This window comes from Etheostoma spectabile, chromosome 21 (genome assembly GCF_008692095.1).
Source record: "Etheostoma spectabile isolate EspeVRDwgs_2016 chromosome 21, UIUC_Espe_1.0, whole genome shotgun sequence".
In the NCBI taxonomy this organism is placed as follows: domain Eukaryota; kingdom Metazoa; phylum Chordata; class Actinopteri; order Perciformes; family Percidae; genus Etheostoma; species Etheostoma spectabile.
In genome coordinates this window covers 7,068,244-7,085,621 of record NC_045753.1, presented here as the reverse complement: position 1 = coordinate 7,085,621, position 17,378 = coordinate 7,068,244, and the positions used below count along the sequence as shown (strand labels likewise).

At 42.9% G+C, this 17,378-nt stretch overlaps 1 protein-coding gene across 1 annotated transcript in view; it reads right to left on the bottom strand.

Annotated features, from left to right (window-relative positions):
- antxr1c (ANTXR cell adhesion molecule 1c) overlaps positions 1-17,378 on the bottom strand; it is an 81,725-nt gene that overhangs the window by 45,267 nt on the left and 19,080 nt on the right. The gene's annotated exons all lie outside the window — the stretch shown is intronic.

The window sequence follows — 17,378 nt, the reverse complement described above, 5'->3', positions numbered from 1 at the left end:
GTTGATGATGGAGATACTGGAAGGCGTGATTGGAGGAACGGCCTCCCTGATCTAAAAACAGAGCGGTTGTCTGTTGTTGGACTTCTGTGCTAGTCATGGACTGTCCATAACAAAACCATGTTCGAACATAGGGATGCTCATAAGTGTACGTGGTACCAGAGCACCCTAGGCCAAAGGTTTCATTGATCTGAGGCCGTATGTGTTGGACACTCGGGGGAAGAGAGGGGCAGAGCTGTCAATGATCACCATCTGGTGGGTGAGTTGGGTCAGGGGTGGGGGAAGACTCTGGACAGACCTGGTAAGCCCAAACAGATGCAGTGGGGTAAATTGGGAACGTCTGGAGGAGGCCCCTGTCTGACGGACTTTCAACTCACACCTCCAGCGGAGCTTCGTGCATCTTGTGGAGGCTGGGGGCATTGAACCAGAGTGGACAATGTTCAAAGTTTCCATTGCTGAAGCTGCGGCGGCGAGCTGTGGTCTTAGGGTCCTAGGCGTGCCTCAAGGGGCGGTAACCACGAACACCCTGGTGGACACAAGGTGGTCAGGGAAGCCGTCGAATGAAGAAGGAGTCTTTCCGGGATATGTATCCCGGAGGACTCCGGAGGCAGTTGCAAGGTATCGACGGGCCCGAAGGGCTGCAGCCTCTGCCGTGACAGAGGCAAAGTAGCGGGTGTGGGAGAAGTTTGAAGAAGACATGGAGAAGGCTTTCGGTCTGCACCAAGGGGCTTCTGGAAAAACCGTTCGCCACCTCAGGAGGGGAAGCGGGGAATCATCAAGCTGTATACCGTAAGGATGGGACGTTGTTGACTTGACGGGGAGGTATTAGAGCGGTGGAAGGAGCACTTTGAGGAATCTAAATCCAGCTGACACGCCCTCTGTGGTAGAGGGCAGAGCTAGAGGTGAGGGGGATTGTCGTCAATTTCCCTGGTGGAAGTCGCGAGGTAGTCAAACAACTACAGCGGCAAGCCCCAGGGATTGATGAGATCCGCCAGAAATGCTGAAAGTTCGGGTGTGGAGGGGCTGTGTTGGTTGACACGCCTCTTTAACATTGCGTGAAGTCTGGGACGGTGCCTAAGGAGTGGCAGACCGGGGTGGTGGTTCCCTCTTCAAAAAGGGGGAACAGAGGGTGTGTGCCAATTACAGGGGTATCACACTTCTCAGCTCCCTGGTAAAGCTACTCCAAGGTGCTGGAAAGGAGGGTTCGGCCGGTAGTCAAACCTCGGATTGAAGAGGAACAATGCGGATTCCGGCCTGGCCGTGGAACAACGGATCAGTCTTCACTCTCGCAAGGATCTTGGAGGGAGCTGGGAGTATGCCCAACCAGTCTACATGTGTTTGTGGATCTGGAGAGGCGTATGACCGGAGTATGGGGTGAGGGGGTCCCTTCTCAGGGCCATCCATCTCTGTATGACCAAAGCGAGAGCTGTGTCCAGGTTCTCGGCAGTAAGTCGGACTCATTCCAGGTGAGGGTGGCCTCCGCCAGGGCTGCGCTTTGTCACTAATCCTGTTTATAAATTTATGGACAGGATATCGAGGCGTGTTGGGGCGGGGAGGGGTTGCAGTTCGGTGGGCTTGGGATCTCATCGCTGCTTTTTGCAGATGATGTGGTCCTGATGGCGTCATCGGTCTGTGACCTTCAGAACTCATGGATCGGTTCGCAGCCAAGTGTGAAGCGGCTGGATGAGGATCAGCACCTAAATCTGAGGCCATGGTTCTCAGCAGGAAACCGATGGAGTGCTTTCTTCAGGTAGGGAGTGAGTCCTTACCAAGTGAAGGAGTTTAAGTACCTTGGGGTCTTATTTGCGAGTGAGGGGACCATGGAGCGTGAGATTGGTCGGAGAATCGGAGCAGCTGGTGCGGTATTACATTCCGTTTACGCACCGTTGTGACAAAAAGAGAGCGAGCCAGAAGGCAAAGCTCTCGATCTACCGGCAATTTTGTTCCTACCCTCACCTATGGTCATGAAGCGGGTCATGACCGAAAGAACGAGATCAAGGGTACAAGCGCGAAATGGGTTACTCAGGAGGGTGGCTGGCGTCTCCTTAGAGATAGGGTGAGAAGCTCAGTCAATCCGAGAGGAGCTCGGAGTAGAGCCGCTGCTCCTTCGCATCGAAAGGAGCCAGTTGAGGTGGTTCGGGCATCTGGTAGGATGCCTCCTGGGCGCCTCCTAGGGAGGTGTTCCAGGCACGTCCAGCTGGGAGGAGGCCTGGGGAAAGACCGGACTAGGTGGAGAGATATATCTCTAACCTGGCTGGGAAACTCCTCGGGATCCCCAGTCGTAGCTGGTTGATGTGGGGCCGGGAAAGGGAAGTTTGGGGTCCCTACTGAGCTGCTGCCCCCGCGACCCGATACGGATAAGCGGATGAAGATTGATGGATGGATGGTAATAAACACGTCGCAAAAGGCTGTGACATATTGCAAAAGACCTCAGATTTGTTTTGTTATCTAAATTAAGTATTAGTAGAAAACAGCACTTTAAAATGTAATGTAAATATTCAATTAATGTTCAATTTGTCCAATAAAATAAAATAAAATATTGTGTATTTTCCTAAATTTGTCCAGCTCTACACACCACACACACAACACACATAAACCAGGGAATCCCATAGGAATAATGCTCAAACAACATCTACAGTCAGATAATGGGTCCATTGACAATCAATCAAATGGAGCTTGTACTAAACTTGGGTTTGAGGTCGACCAGCCTTCAAACGCTCTCAAATATCCTCCACATTAAATACAGGAACCTGAATCATCTCTTCTATCATGTGAAGCTAATGTTGAGTATTATTCAAGTCAGAGACATTTCTGCAGTCCAGCTTTGTGTGTTGGCATCCTAAGAGGCAGGGTTAAAAAAAATGCATTGGTGTTCAAAAATCTAAAATTATGGGTTAGCCAAATGCTCAGAGGCCACTGAATACACACTATGCAACATGGAGGTAACAGTAATTTCCACAAGTTTATTCCTGTGCACATGATGTACTGTACTTGTGTGCTATTATCTTTATTCAAACCAGATACATAACATTTAGTGGATATAAAACGGCCATGAAAGTGTGAAACTGCTGTAGAGGCACAGCTGTATTACATTGGCATTACCTGTGTCTCATGAAGTCTTTGACACACAACACAGTACACATAGCTCCAAGAGACCTGGCTCGTCTGCTGTTGGAAGACACGGGCAATAAACAGAATAAGTTCCAGAATGGCATCAAGCACGGAAAGTATTAATTTCAGTGCTATAACCACAGCAGTTTAGAGTTCTACCTCTGCTGCGCAGTGATGAGCTGATGCTCCTGCAGCTCTCCGTCTGTCAGCGCAATAATCACACTGGCCGTGCCTGGAAGAAGCACACGGACGTGTATAAACACACATGATGCAAAACTTAGCTTGATGTAAGTATTACAACAAGTCTTTGATGCGTACCAAAGTGTCCTGGTATCTGCTCGTTTGCCTTTAAAGAAGAAGATGTTTTATGCCAAAGCTATATTAGTGAGTTTGATTTGTTTGATTCTCAGGGTAAGATTAGATAAGCATTACAACAAAAGCTCACCCCTGCAACCCGAGTGCATGAATGGTCTCCACCGGAGTCTCTTTTTCAGAGAGTCAGCCCTTTTCTGATGTTCACTCTGCAGAGAAGAAAGAGCCGAGTTAGTTGCAATGAGGAAAGATTTAAACTGCAGCTTCTTTGTTGTATGTGTCTTATCTCCCAGTGTGGAAACTCATCATTTCTTGACATTTTTCTGTTTTCCCCTTATCTCTTCCCAATACAGTAGCACTATGGTTGCTGCCAATGTGTAGATGTACACGCTTTGTGCTTTATGAAGGTTTTTACCCGATTCTGATTCATTTTACAACGAGCATGAATGCAAGATAGAAACAGCTCCGTTTGGAAGTAGAAAACCAGTTTCCGTGATGCTCTCTCACACAAAACAACAGCTTTATATAATCTTCATTCAGAGAGCATCTGCTTTCACTCTGGTACAACAGTTTAGTTTACTTTACGGCTGATCTTTTCTTGTGTAAGGGCATTCCTTGCTAGATAACATTTAACAAACGCAAATTCAGCTTTGGTTAGTCAGTTGCAGTTAAAAAAAGGAACAGAAGTATCAGCCATAAATGGGGCGAAGCCTGCGAGCTAGTCAGGCAGTCAAACTCTATCTGCACCCCTGTACACACACGTGACAATGCCCAAGCCGTATCATTACCAAAAAACCCCTCAATTTGGGGGTCTATTTAAGCTGCACATTTCTATCTCTGCCTTGTCAATGCTGCTGATGCCCTGCACCTGTATTGCTGTTGCTTTCAGACCCACCACCACACCACCACAGCAAAACCTGAGGCTTCGGCGAAATGGAAGCTACTTCATCACCACTCGCATATTTCATGTAAACCCAGACTGCGGGGTGATGAGGTCGGAGTCTGGCCCCCAAAACACATGTCTGCTGTTATAGTAACATTCAAACGGAGTGTCTGACTGAACTCATTACCTGTTTTCTGTCAGTTTCATGATGGTGGGATGCTCTGGAGGAGAATGTTATGAAGGACATCCTCAGCATGGGACTGGAACAGAAAAGAAAATCCATCATGGCACGTCATTCTGCAGCAGTACAGTCAGATTAACCCATTACTGGTATAACCTGGCAAAGACCAACTTCACCAGCATTGGCTGCTGGTTGGTGATTTCCCACATTGCACAACATGATACAAACATTTCTACATTTGAGGTTAATCAGAAACATTGGTTTACGGTTACAGTTATACTGCGAAAGCAACAAATTTTTTCTTAGAAGCAAAACAAACTGCCCGGTAACCCATCCAGTGCTTCACTTCTGCCAGACAAACAAAGTTTCAAACTAAATAAAAACTCATGAACAAACTACCTCACTCGCTTTGAGGTCACTCAAACAGATGTGTAGAATGGCTTCTTAAACCCAACCCAACAACATACTAAGACAGTGGTTCCCAAAGTGGGGCTGGGGACCCCAGGGGACCTTAAATGGCTTCCAGGGTTTCCCAGAAAAAGGGGAATCCTTTCATTTCCCTTAATCTATCCATAAGTACCACCATGACAGAATGTATGACTACTAGGGTCATTTCTCTTTATCTAAAATCAAAAAATCCTACAGTTGGCGGACCCAGGGACAAAAACAGAATGGCGGTCTGTGGTCTAATTTGTGTCCGTTAGTAGGGGTGGGGGAAAAAATCGATACAGCATAGTATCGCGATATTTCCCGTGGCGATACTGTATCGATACACAAACGCCAAGTATCGATTTTATTATTTAAACTGCACATGAGAATTACTTTTTGGTTAGTAGAATAATCAAATCAGTTGCTTCTTCAGTCCACCAGATGGCGCTGGTTGGTTTTCTGGTGAGGTCAGCGGGGTGACTGTCAGCGGCGAGGAGGATGTAGATAAAATAAACATGTCAGCGTTAGAGAGAGAAATCAGAAATGCACCGTCTGCATTTAAATCAGTGTTTGGAACTTTTCGGATTTTGTTAACAAGGAGGGGACAACTGAGATGGATATGAGACATGCGATTTGCAAGGAGTGTGTATGCAAATAAAATACTCAGGGAAAACACCAACATGAGGGCTCATCTTACACGCCACCATCCAGAGTTAGCGTTAGCCGAGGACGGTAAAAGCTAATGCTAAACCAGCTCCGCCGAAAAACCAACCAACATGGAACACTTAGCTTGACAAAGCTACCTCCAAATTCAGAACGAGCGAAGAAAATAACTCAAACCATCGCCTGCTTCATGTGCAAAGACCTGCGTCCAACACGTTGTGAAAAGAGGGATTTTGTCAACAAAACACTGGAACCAAGGTACGTAACTCTGTCGCGCCGCTTTTCACGGATACAGCCGTACCAAGGTCTACAGAGAAGTTAAACTCAAAGTTCAGGAAAGGTTAAAAACAGCAGAACGTGTTGCAATTGACTTGTGATGCATCCACCTAATTAATGCAAACAGTTCAGTGCCAGTTGTATAACATTTATAACAATTCATGAAAGTGTTGTTGTAGTCAGCTTGACAGTCACATTTTACAGCAATAAAATCCATGTGAGATGAAAACAGATGTTGACGAATTTCCTTGGGGACAAAATAATGAAGTTGGAAAAAGTAATAGAGTACAATATATCGCAGAAGATCGCATATGGTTAAAATCGCAATAATATCGTATCGTGACCCAGTATCGTGATAATATCGTATCGTGGTGCTCTGGTGATTCCCACCCCTACGTTTAGGTGTGAAAACGTTTGGGAACCACTGCACTAAGACCCCTAAGTGACGCCCTGCACGTATGTTCAGGATTGAACCCCTGTGCGTGACAAGGGCTAAATGTGGAATTCAAACCATGTCAATGAACCCTCAAAAGTTGCTATTTTTTTATTGTGAAAAAAATGTATATTTAGAAAGGAAAACATACACACATGCACAGCTTTCTGAAGTAAATAAAATGTTTGTATTGTTTGAGAGAGTTTGAGTAAGTGAATGCAGATTTGCGTCGTTTGAAACGTTATCATGTTTGTTTAAAACAGAAACTTTGAGGAGGGTTGGTGCTGTGCTCTGGTTGAACCGCAAAGCTCAGGTGTTGTTGTGCCTTGGAGCAGTACGGAAAACAAAACCCCCCACTAGCTGAAGGCCATCTGTTGACATTTTGGATTTTACACTGCAATATACGTATACGTTCATATTTCAGCCATGAGAGCATGCAGTCATATATACAGTAGAGCCCAACCGAGATAAAGGATTTTTAAGGCTGATAACGATAAATATTTGGTATTTAAAAATATATGCCAATAAATCGGCTGATATATATTAAAAGGAAAAATCCGAGAAACGCGTTACTAAACATAAACAGATTTCCTTAACATTAGTATTGTAGTTATTATGAGTTCTCACTAAAATAATATGATAATAATTTGTTTTATTGTCACAACAGACAGAGGAACATCAAAAATATATTAAAGGTTCTGATAAATGAAATGTAAAAAAATACAAACTAAGATATTAAACTTAAAGTTCTTTGAACAAAAACTAAAAATCCGTTTCCAACAGGGATGTTGTAAAACGCCCTCTGGTGGACAAACTATTCAACACCAACACTCATAACATGGTTGACCGTCCATTTTTATTTTTTAGATATTCATTTATAAGAACATTTAAAGACAAAAAATGATTCCGACTTCTGAAAGCTTCCCACTTTACTTCCTCTAAGAGGCTGTAAAACACCATGCTATGGTAGTCTCTGCTGGTAACCCCAGTAACCCAGACATCAGCTCAGCTACTGCAGAGACAGAGGGAAAAAAATCCGCCTGTATGTGGGACTTAGCATATGGCCAGCTGTCTCTTGAGGGACAGATTTCATTTTACTCTACGGGGTAACTGCTGTGTAAAATGTGTGTTTCTCCTCAGTGATCTACGTCTCGGGACACCAAGGGCCACCGCGATGGATGTGCCAGTGTGCAGGATTTGGCTCAAATTTTGGTATTCAAACCAGTCACTCAAAAGTTGCTATTTAGTTTATTTGTGAAAAAATGTGCATGTAGTAACTACATCTCAGGACTCCAGGAAGTCAATACGAGGCAACACGGCTGTTTTAGTTGGTGATTAGAGTTAAATGTTACAATACTAGGCTAGTTACATATGTAATTCCATTTTCCTCCTGCATATTGTATTAGCATTTTGTTAACATGCAAATGTTTAAATACTGTATGTGTGGGTGAAGTGTTTCTTACCTTTGGAATTTCTCAGCTAAATCTCACAAAGTCGTAGATTTCATCCCAGTGATTCTTCACCATGCCGACCTAAGACAAAAAAATGATGAGTTGTGTTCAACTGTCATGGATGCCAATAACAAGTGGTTGAAAACACAACAAAAGAACAAGAGTAAGCAAATGGTCCTAATGCTAATCACAATACAGAAAGTATGAAAGCTGTGAAGATCATGTACCCTTACCAAGATAGCCGGTATCTTAATGACTGTAGCAGTTGTAAAATATAATTATGCATATATCTGTGAGTTACAAATCATTTGCTCAGCTAGGGCTTTATTAAAATATCAAGCTAAAAGCTATCTACAGACACACACTGACCTCCATTTGTATTGCGGTCAAACAAAATATGGCTTTGTCAGCTTAAAACAACGGGAGTAAAATCATAGGCTCCACTGTTAAACTTGTTACAGTAACTTTACTTTAATTATCTGTCGAAATCATTGTAACAAAATATTGTTTTGCTTATCGGTGCTAAACCTTGGAGTAAAGGAAATTAAACCTAAATTTCATAAATGGACCATCCAAGTATGTATCACAAACACCACTTGGGGAGTAACTATTACAATTAGCTTACACTATACTTAAAGGTGTGCTGAGACAAAAGAGGATGGTGATGGGGGTGGTGTGTAATTTAGCACACCCTCCTGTAGCCTGAATGAGACCCTAAAGGAGAGGAAATAGGTCCTGGTCACCAGGAGAGCTCCATAAACTGGACTATTATAAAAAACTGTTCCCTATGGAGTACCTTCATTTCATCTGGGCACACTGTGTGTATGTGTGTTTGTAGCAATTAAATAAGTGGGAGCATTAAAGAGAGCTGCCAAAATGATGTGACAGTGGGTCATCCATTAGCCAAAGAGGCACAGCGGCAAATGGGCATGACTGTGGTCAAACTAGAGCCGTTTAGAGGATGAGGCTACTTACAGTAGAATAAAGTGCGAGGTGTAATCTAGGTGCGGATTAACTGATGTAACGGTATTAGACACCACTGTAACCGGCCAGCATAATATGTTGCCATTTCTTGTAGGGACAGAAGGTCATCACCAATTTTTTGTCCATGGGGTTTAGCTGGATTTCAATTTATCGGAGGGTTTTCACTGACAAGCAGTCCACTGAGGCGTCACTCGTAAAGCCAAACATATTGTTGTGACTTTTTAAAGGTCTTTACCTTTTTGTGACGGCAAACATGTCAGTTTGCAACAGCGTGTATGGGAGTTGGATGGGAACCAGCCTAAACACTGACTCTGTTACCTAGCTTACCTTTTGGTGTATCAGTTCCAGCAAACTCAAAAGAGGATCTGTTGAGAATCACGTCTGACATAATAACAGATTCAAGATATCTGGCTTATGTGCTTTCGTGCCTTGGGCTGATGTTTTGCTAATTTAGATAATTAAGATACAGGAACCAACGTAGCCATGTCTTGCGAGTTGCTTTGGAATATAGTACATGCAGCCAAACTTGAAATGGAAAATAATTGTAACTAATGTTATTTGCTTTGCAATTGTCTGTCTCCCGAGGCTATACCCTATGATATTTTATGGTATTGCTTGGTCGCAGAGGGGTTAGATATGCCCAGCTTAGGGGGTAAACATAGCAGGGAATACCAGGGACTTTCCATCATGCCTAAGTCATCAAGGCATCTTATCCTGCCAGACCTAAATGCTCTGTTATGTAGACTGGATAATGTACATTATGAAAATACGTGTTGTAGTCTTCTAGTTCCAAAATGTTCTAGTCCACAAGGGGAACAGAAAGACACAAGAATTAACACAAACAACGCAGCTGAAATGAGGCCAGCATACTCAATTTCATGGACTTCAAAATCCACAAAAAACAAACAGTGAATTGCTCGAAGTAGCACTGCAGCTAAAAAGGTAAGCATTTGTCAGAGTAAAACACCAAGAAATCGCAGAAGAGTCATGATGCACTTCTGCCAAAGCTAGAGGTTCAGCTTTGGTTCCCTTGGGCCACCCATGCTGGTTAATCTGGACCTTGCCAGAATACAATATAAAAAAAAAAAAAATCATCCACAATAACATGTACGATTATGATTATGGAAGCTTCAGTGTTGAAACCAAATAGAACTGAACAGATAAAAAAATGCTGGTCAACTAAACACAGTACCTAAGCATTTTCTCAGAGTTCTTGTTGATCTGATGACATGACTTGTTCCCCCACTTCAAGGCTGGGAGCAAAAGAAGAGGACAAGACCTTACAAGGCTCAACAAAATCCTTCAAATATATAAAAGCTCGAGGTGGAGGAGGAGAGATGTTTAGATTGGATGTTCAGAACATGTGCAGCGCAAACAGAAATAGTACACAAGGATTGTGCACACACAGACGGTCTGACTGAAGGAATGGCAGGAGCCAATTTACTGTACATTTTTCCATTACAGCAACAGAGGAGGGGGTGCGGGGGTAAAAAATAAATAAAAGCATGGTGTGAAACTTTCTTGCAGATAATTGTAATGTAGAGGTGTAGGAGTATTTATTCACACCGTGGGACTCCCACCGTGGTTTTCAGCTGCTTATTGACTTTGAACCACAATGGCTTCTTGTTTTCTTTGGAACAGTTCCGTTGTCCGAGGTGGCGAGTGTGGGACGAGGCCTAGCTTGCAGTTTCACTCACTGTCCAACAGCGTTGGGAAAGGAAGTGGGCCATTCATTTCTATGATTCTAATGAAACTATTTTATGTGGTGCCTTTTTCCATTTATCCTTGATCTAATTTTAATGGTTGAATGGAGTTGAGTGCCAGCGGCTTGGGGTTTGGACACAAAGTAAAGGCTTTGAGAGGTGAGGGGCGTTACAATTTGCCGACAAAGATCAAGCCCCAACGCATTCTGAAGTTAGTACAGCAAATCGTCAAAGCCGAGCGACAGGTTTTCTTGATTGGAACGATCTCGGAACAAGATGGAGAGCTGTGTCTGGCAGTAGCCATGTTAGGGCGATGAGAGAAAGAGAAACAAAAGAAAAGGAAGGAAAGAGCAGGGAAGCTGAAGAGGCCTAAGCAGTTAGATACAGTAACTTCAGCTGATAGGAGTGAGATAAAGTGAGAACTCATTGGCTCGAAAGCAAACTTGAACTGCCAGAGAAGCATGCCAGGATCAATTAAATCTTCAACGTAGGCAAGTTTCACTCAAGTTTTCACTTCAGCCAACACAGCTGGCATACAACCTGATATCACCAACACCACCAAAAAACCAAGACAAAGTGCAAACAATGATTAAATCACTGTGGGCTTAACATGTTTTTATTGACTTTACCTATTTTTACAGGGACCATTGACAGAGTTGCTGGTAATGCTCTGGTGCCCATGTGGCCTCGGTTTTAAGGTATGATCATGAACTACCGGTTCAGATCTGACTTGGGACCATTGTTAGATTTCTCTCACCTTATTCCCTGAATCTTAACTGTCAATTGTCTTATAAATGAACAGAATGGCCACAAATACTTTAAAGAATCTCAAAAAGAGATGTTCTGGAGTGTGGTCAAGAACTACTCTATCTGTAAAGGTATGAGATAACTCTTGGTATTGAATGATACTATAATGATATAAATTTAATATAAAATATAAAATATTATATAAAAAATTGAATTGAATTGAATGAATTGAATACAAGCTTGTGTTGACTGGGTCGAGGGAGTGTTGCCATGTGGATTTGGTTTTCTATGGAACCAACTACCGAGGTTGGTCTTGTCTGTGTAGATTAATCCAGATAGTAAGACGCCAAATGAAATTTAGAACTATCCAAACTGGTGGTAAAAATGGTTTCATTAATAAGACATTAAGTCTCCCAGAGGAATATATTTGAGGTTTGTTTAAATGACAGCTGTGATGTCACAGCTTGCTAAATCAACATCAACTCCACCCAGACACCCCAGCTTGTTGCCCAAATTAGTATTGCCATGCTTGTAACTGACAAAGACATTCTTAAGTAAAACAATCGAAAAATTATAATGTAATTGGAATTATACATAGTTGGAAACTTATAGTAAGTCTTTCCGCTGCTACATCAGTACATCCCGGCAGTAATCTACTGTTCCAAATAGCTGTAGCTAAGGGAGCTAAATATGCTACATTACTGTCAGCGATGCTCAACAGACCGTGTCAGAGGAGACAGGAATTTGCTACCCAAGGGTGCCAAGGAGACCTGAAAGAATCATTTTTATAATGCCTTTTCTGCTGACTGAATGATTTTGCAATGTGTTTCTACTTTACATTTATGCTGATACAAATACAGGCGATACAGTTTAGGAGTTGTGGATATATTTTTTTAACTTCCAGTTGTCCAATGGTTACCATTAAGTTCCATACAGTATGTTAAAATCACATGTGCTTAATGTTCCATAACATGCTGAATTTATGCTGCGTGTTACACTATTATTGTATGTAATTATACAGTTAATGTGACGAACTCTGTGAGTTGCATTGCATTTTCACATAATGGTGCTGTGCTTGTCAAGTCATTTTGAATTTATATAGAGAAAAAGTTCACTGTAAGCTCCCGTCCGCACCAACAGGCAGTGTTAGCAACTAGCTGGGTGAATGTGAGAGAAGTATCAGCTGAAGGCCAGATGTTTATCTCAGGGAGTTGGTGTGAAACTAGTCTGGATCAAGAGAAGTACATTTCCAGGATAACAGCTGACATCTGGCACCTAGCTCATGCGCAGGACGTCCTCATGCAAAAAGGCCAGAGTGTAGCCTTAGGTCTGGCATGGGGAATAAACCTAAACAGAACTAACAGGAACTAGATATTGATTCATACGATAAAAGATATACTGGTGTAGTGGGAGATGGGAACTGCTTCTAACAACAAGTCATATTAATACCTTCCATAACATAGCACTGTGTTCTCTCGTACATATACATGGCCAAGCTATTAATTAATACTGCTTTACGGTGCTTACGGGAGAAAACAGTTGATGTTTCAAAAAACAGGTGAGGCTTACAGTGGCCATTTTGAGATTTAGGACTTTTTTTGTTGACTAGCCTGCAATCCTGTAACTGTAGCAAAGGATATATACAGCGGAAGCGTGTTTTGATTTTCGCAATTATTCAACCAAGTCCATTTTAACTATCCAGCAAGCACTTCTGTCCAGAAGCAACTGGACGTGTGGGAAAAAGCTCCGTCAGTCTGAAGTCTTGCGGCTCTCAGCTCGTTCTCACGGTTCAAAGTGTTGAAGAAGGGAAAAAAAAAGAAAGACTAACCCACGTAGGAGCTGTTGCATTCCAGCTGGGCTACCAACCACCACCCCAGCCGCAGCCAATGGTGGTGCTCCAATTTAACTGACTGGGCACAAGGATTTGTTTGTTTAAAACCACTAACTACTTTTACAGACTGCACAAGTCAAAGGCTTTACTGCATGATTGCTGAGCTAATGCGCATGTCTATTCCAAAACAGGAGAATTGTTTTTTATCCCAAAAACTATTGGATAACTAGCTGCCTCAGAGAGGCCTGTGAGATGGGTGTCAAATCCGTATCAAATATCAGGATCAGGGTAAGAGGAAGAGCGCATTCATCACTTTGAAACCTATTGTCTACTGTTTTGGATCCGCCTGGGGATACAGACGCTTGATATTGTTAACAAGACATTTCTTCACTGCGGAAACACAGTGTGTGTCATTCCCACACTAAAACTCAGTTCCACGATGAGACATATCCAAAATATTTATGAGACAGCAGCTGCATTTGTTTTTCCGCTGACATTGCCCAGGATTTCAGGCAGCATGAGTACTACGCCCAACCAGTTGTTATCAACTTGTGGCTACAGCAACACAATGACAACAACATTTGCAGCGGCGTGATGAGTTTATTAGACATGAAAGAGGAACAGAAATGATCGGTGATTTGCCCGGACAACAGAGAGGATTTATAACCCGGAAAAATGAGTGTATCTGACATCTTCAACAACGATACTGCAGTAACACCAAAGTGAGGTCATGAGGAGTATGGTTTGAAGCGGTAATGGGAGTCTGGTGGAAACAAGCGAGACAGACTGATGGAAAAGCTTTGAGAAAGAACGGCACGCAAAGGCCGATAGAATTTTACATAAAGGGAAAGAGGCGTTAAGACAGCTTGAACATTTGTCTGTTTGCAATGTTGTGACATGGCATTTGCTAATTCAGTTCTTTCACCTTCCTTCCGTGAGATTGTTATCCAAAAATGAATCAGTGAAGCAGGCTGTGTCACGAACCGCTTCTCATTTGTGTCCCCCCCCAATCAACATAAACGAAGATGGTTCGCTATTACAGTAGTTCATCAAAGGGAACACAGCAGCATTTGGCCCAAGGGAAATCTCCCATTAGAACACACCCCAAACATTTCCTCTGGCTCTGCGTTCCATTAAAACAGCAGTGCGGTACATGTGGTACATATGCAGCAATATAGGCCCTTAAACGGCAGTGTCCAAATTAACCTTTTGAACTACACCGCCACAATTGGCATGTAATAGAAATTCCACCGCCAAATAGTAAATTGCATTTATTTTGAACAAAAACTTTATGGAGTGGGGTTGCAAGTCCAGCTTTGTAGGGGATGATTGAACCATTTAACCGTCAATGCGATTTTGACCAATATTTTCGTACTATCTGTTAATCATATAATAGTATAAATATAAGTGTAAGAAATTGTCTTTCTGCATGATAAAAATGTAAATTGGCAACTCTATGAACTTTCTAGTCCTAACTTTGAACCAGCAAGTTGCGTTTTAAGGCTTCTCTTTTTCTGTTCGGGGAGGCTACATGCACAATTCAACTATTAAATCAATGAGGACTATCTATTTAAATCGGGCGTTCTACACACGACTAGAGTCAGGGAAGACACACCGCTGACAACTCTGGTGGAGGTGGTGGATGGACGGGCTAGGCCGAGAGTGCCGTTGGATTGTAACGGTCCCTCAAGCGGTTTCAGGAAAGTGCTGGAGTGTTCCCAACAATGCACAGAACATCAAGCCTGGCAGTCTGTGTGCGAAGTGTGTTCAAAACATCCTGGACGGGTGAACTGAAACTTGTTTCCTGCTACGCTGGTCAATGGTTAATGATCGGTTAAACATTTCAATTATTGTGCTTTTCTTTTGGAAGGCGTACCAAAATCCCTGCTTACTAACTTATTAATAGCAGAGGTTAACGCTGTCTATCAGTAAACAGAAGTGACATGTGGTGGCATCTGGGTGTGCACCCAGTGTTTGTGTGTGTGTGTGTGTGTGTGTGTGGCGTATGTCGGCAACACGTTCCGCGAAGCTCCAACATGAGACCGCAATCTCCATTTATTCCAGCATACTGACATCCTACTACCTGTGTCCTCTTAGTTATTCTTTTCGATGTTTTTAAGTTGCAGCCCTGTATGCTGCGGGACTTGAAGGGGGAAAACCGACCTCTAGCTCATATTTTGGTGCCACTTTAACGTCCTGGAGTTTGTGGGACTGCTCCTCACACCCTTTATGCCTATGGTGTTGCCACACTTTCTTACTTTCCTTTAGGATATAATCTTACAGATTAAGTAGTTGAGATATTGTGTGTCCATAAAACCAAAGGTTTTTTTAGAACCCAGTCCAACCAGATGGCATTAGTCACCTCGTATAACCCTTCAGGCTGCAGCCACGCATGTGTCTCCCGACAGCACTGTCTACAGGTACGAGCCATGACATGACATCATTTGCCCCAAAGTCTGCAATAAATGCCTTTGGAAGTTTGACTTTAGAGCCAAACGCAGCAGTTTACTTCTTCTCATAGATGGTAAACTCATGATCTAGCAACACAGTGCCCAAAGTGTGTGTTCTCATCTTAATCACACGGACCATCCCAACTCCATCAGCTTGCCAATTTTAAACACTGCCAACTGTTATCTGAGACAGATGTGGATTTTGGATATAACGTGCAAAGCCCCAGTTAATGTCATAATGATGTTTTAATAGTAAACACTAGCAGCGTGAATCTAGGGAATGGCAACGTAAGTTGGATGGGTCTGGTCACCACTTTGGGTCTGATTGAAATATCTCAAATAAAATCTAAACATTCCAACAGTTTCAGCTGCACGTTGCACTCAACCACTGCACCTAAGTCTAGCCTACAGAGGCGGCCATGTGTTGATTATCCCTACATTATCACACACTGCTAGGTAGGCGTTACTTTTTTTTGAACCTTGCTACATAAAAAAGGAACACTACCTGACAGGCGTCGTTGTACCTAAACGGGGACGATTTAAATACAATTGTCCACTATCGAGGAAATTCCTGGGAGAATGGGCTGACACTTAGCAGCTTTTACTGATGAAAAACAGTTTCAACCAGAGATAAGCAAGCTAATAAATGGCATCTTCTGTGGCCATAGTAAAACCCCTCAGCCTTGTTTACCGATGCTCAACCAATGGCAACACTATATAATTTCGTTGTGTTAGCTGCGGACTGTAAAATAACTTCCTGACCAGTCCTGATTTAGGGGACTTAAAAGACAATCCAACCAAGGGTGTAACTTTGGTTTAGGTTTCACTTTTTGGTTTAGGTCTGCACTTTTGAGCAAAATTAAGTTTTTGAGAAAGTGATTGCACCATTTATGGTGCAAATGTCTTATGGATGTAAATGGTTATATATTTCCTTTAGCAGCTAATTACAGTAGGCATGTATGTGTATATATATACACACATACATGAATTACTGGATATTATATGTAATTTTGACTTAAAGATGTAATTTCACTGTCATATCGGTCCCAAAAATCTGTATTTGGTTTCATTAACTCCTAATAACGGTATCGGTATCCGCCCTGAAAAAAACCCAATATCGGTTGATCCCTAACGGAAACCCATTTCACACACCAATTAATGGCATATGGGATCTAACCCGGGCAGAGAGTCAGATCATGTTCATAAAACCCTATCAGCATGCGGGATGGGTTGGAGGGGGGCTGAGGCAGGTCCTAATGAGCTCCTATCATTTGAAGTCCAGAACAATGTCTAAACTTGTTACTCACCCCTCAGAGTACAGAGCCAGAACATGCAGACCAGCTAAACAATAGCATATGACCATGAAACAAAGAGAAAGCTGTTCTTTATTTGCAGCAGTGTGTCAGTGTTTTACTGCACAGGGCGACAGGCCAAAACAGCCCCCACATCTGGGGAGCAGTCCCGTGTTTTGTGTCCACTTCTAGTAAGGGATCACAAGCCAGGAAAAAAATGTCAAAGGTGCTGCGGAGTTCAGTGGGTACAGCAGTGAACTTTAATGTCACTGGTGGTCCTTTAGATAAAGCCAGTGTGAGTGTGAGCTACTAACCAGCCCACCAGTGATTGCTAATATGTATGAGACTTTAAATTCATCTCTCTATTAAACCCCCCCCCCCCACCCCCCAACAAAAAAAAAAAAACAGCAACAAAACAAGGCTTTTAAAGGTGCGGCGGGGCAACATTTAGCTCCAAATCAAGACCAAATTTTCTTTAAATGCTTCCTGGGCCTATCTTGTTTCGAACATAGGGATGCTCATAAGTGTACGTGGTACCAGAGCACCCTAGGCCAAAGGTTTCATCTGATCTGAGGCCGTATGTGTTGGACACTCGGGGGAAGAGAGGGGCAGAGCTGTCAACTGATCACCATCTG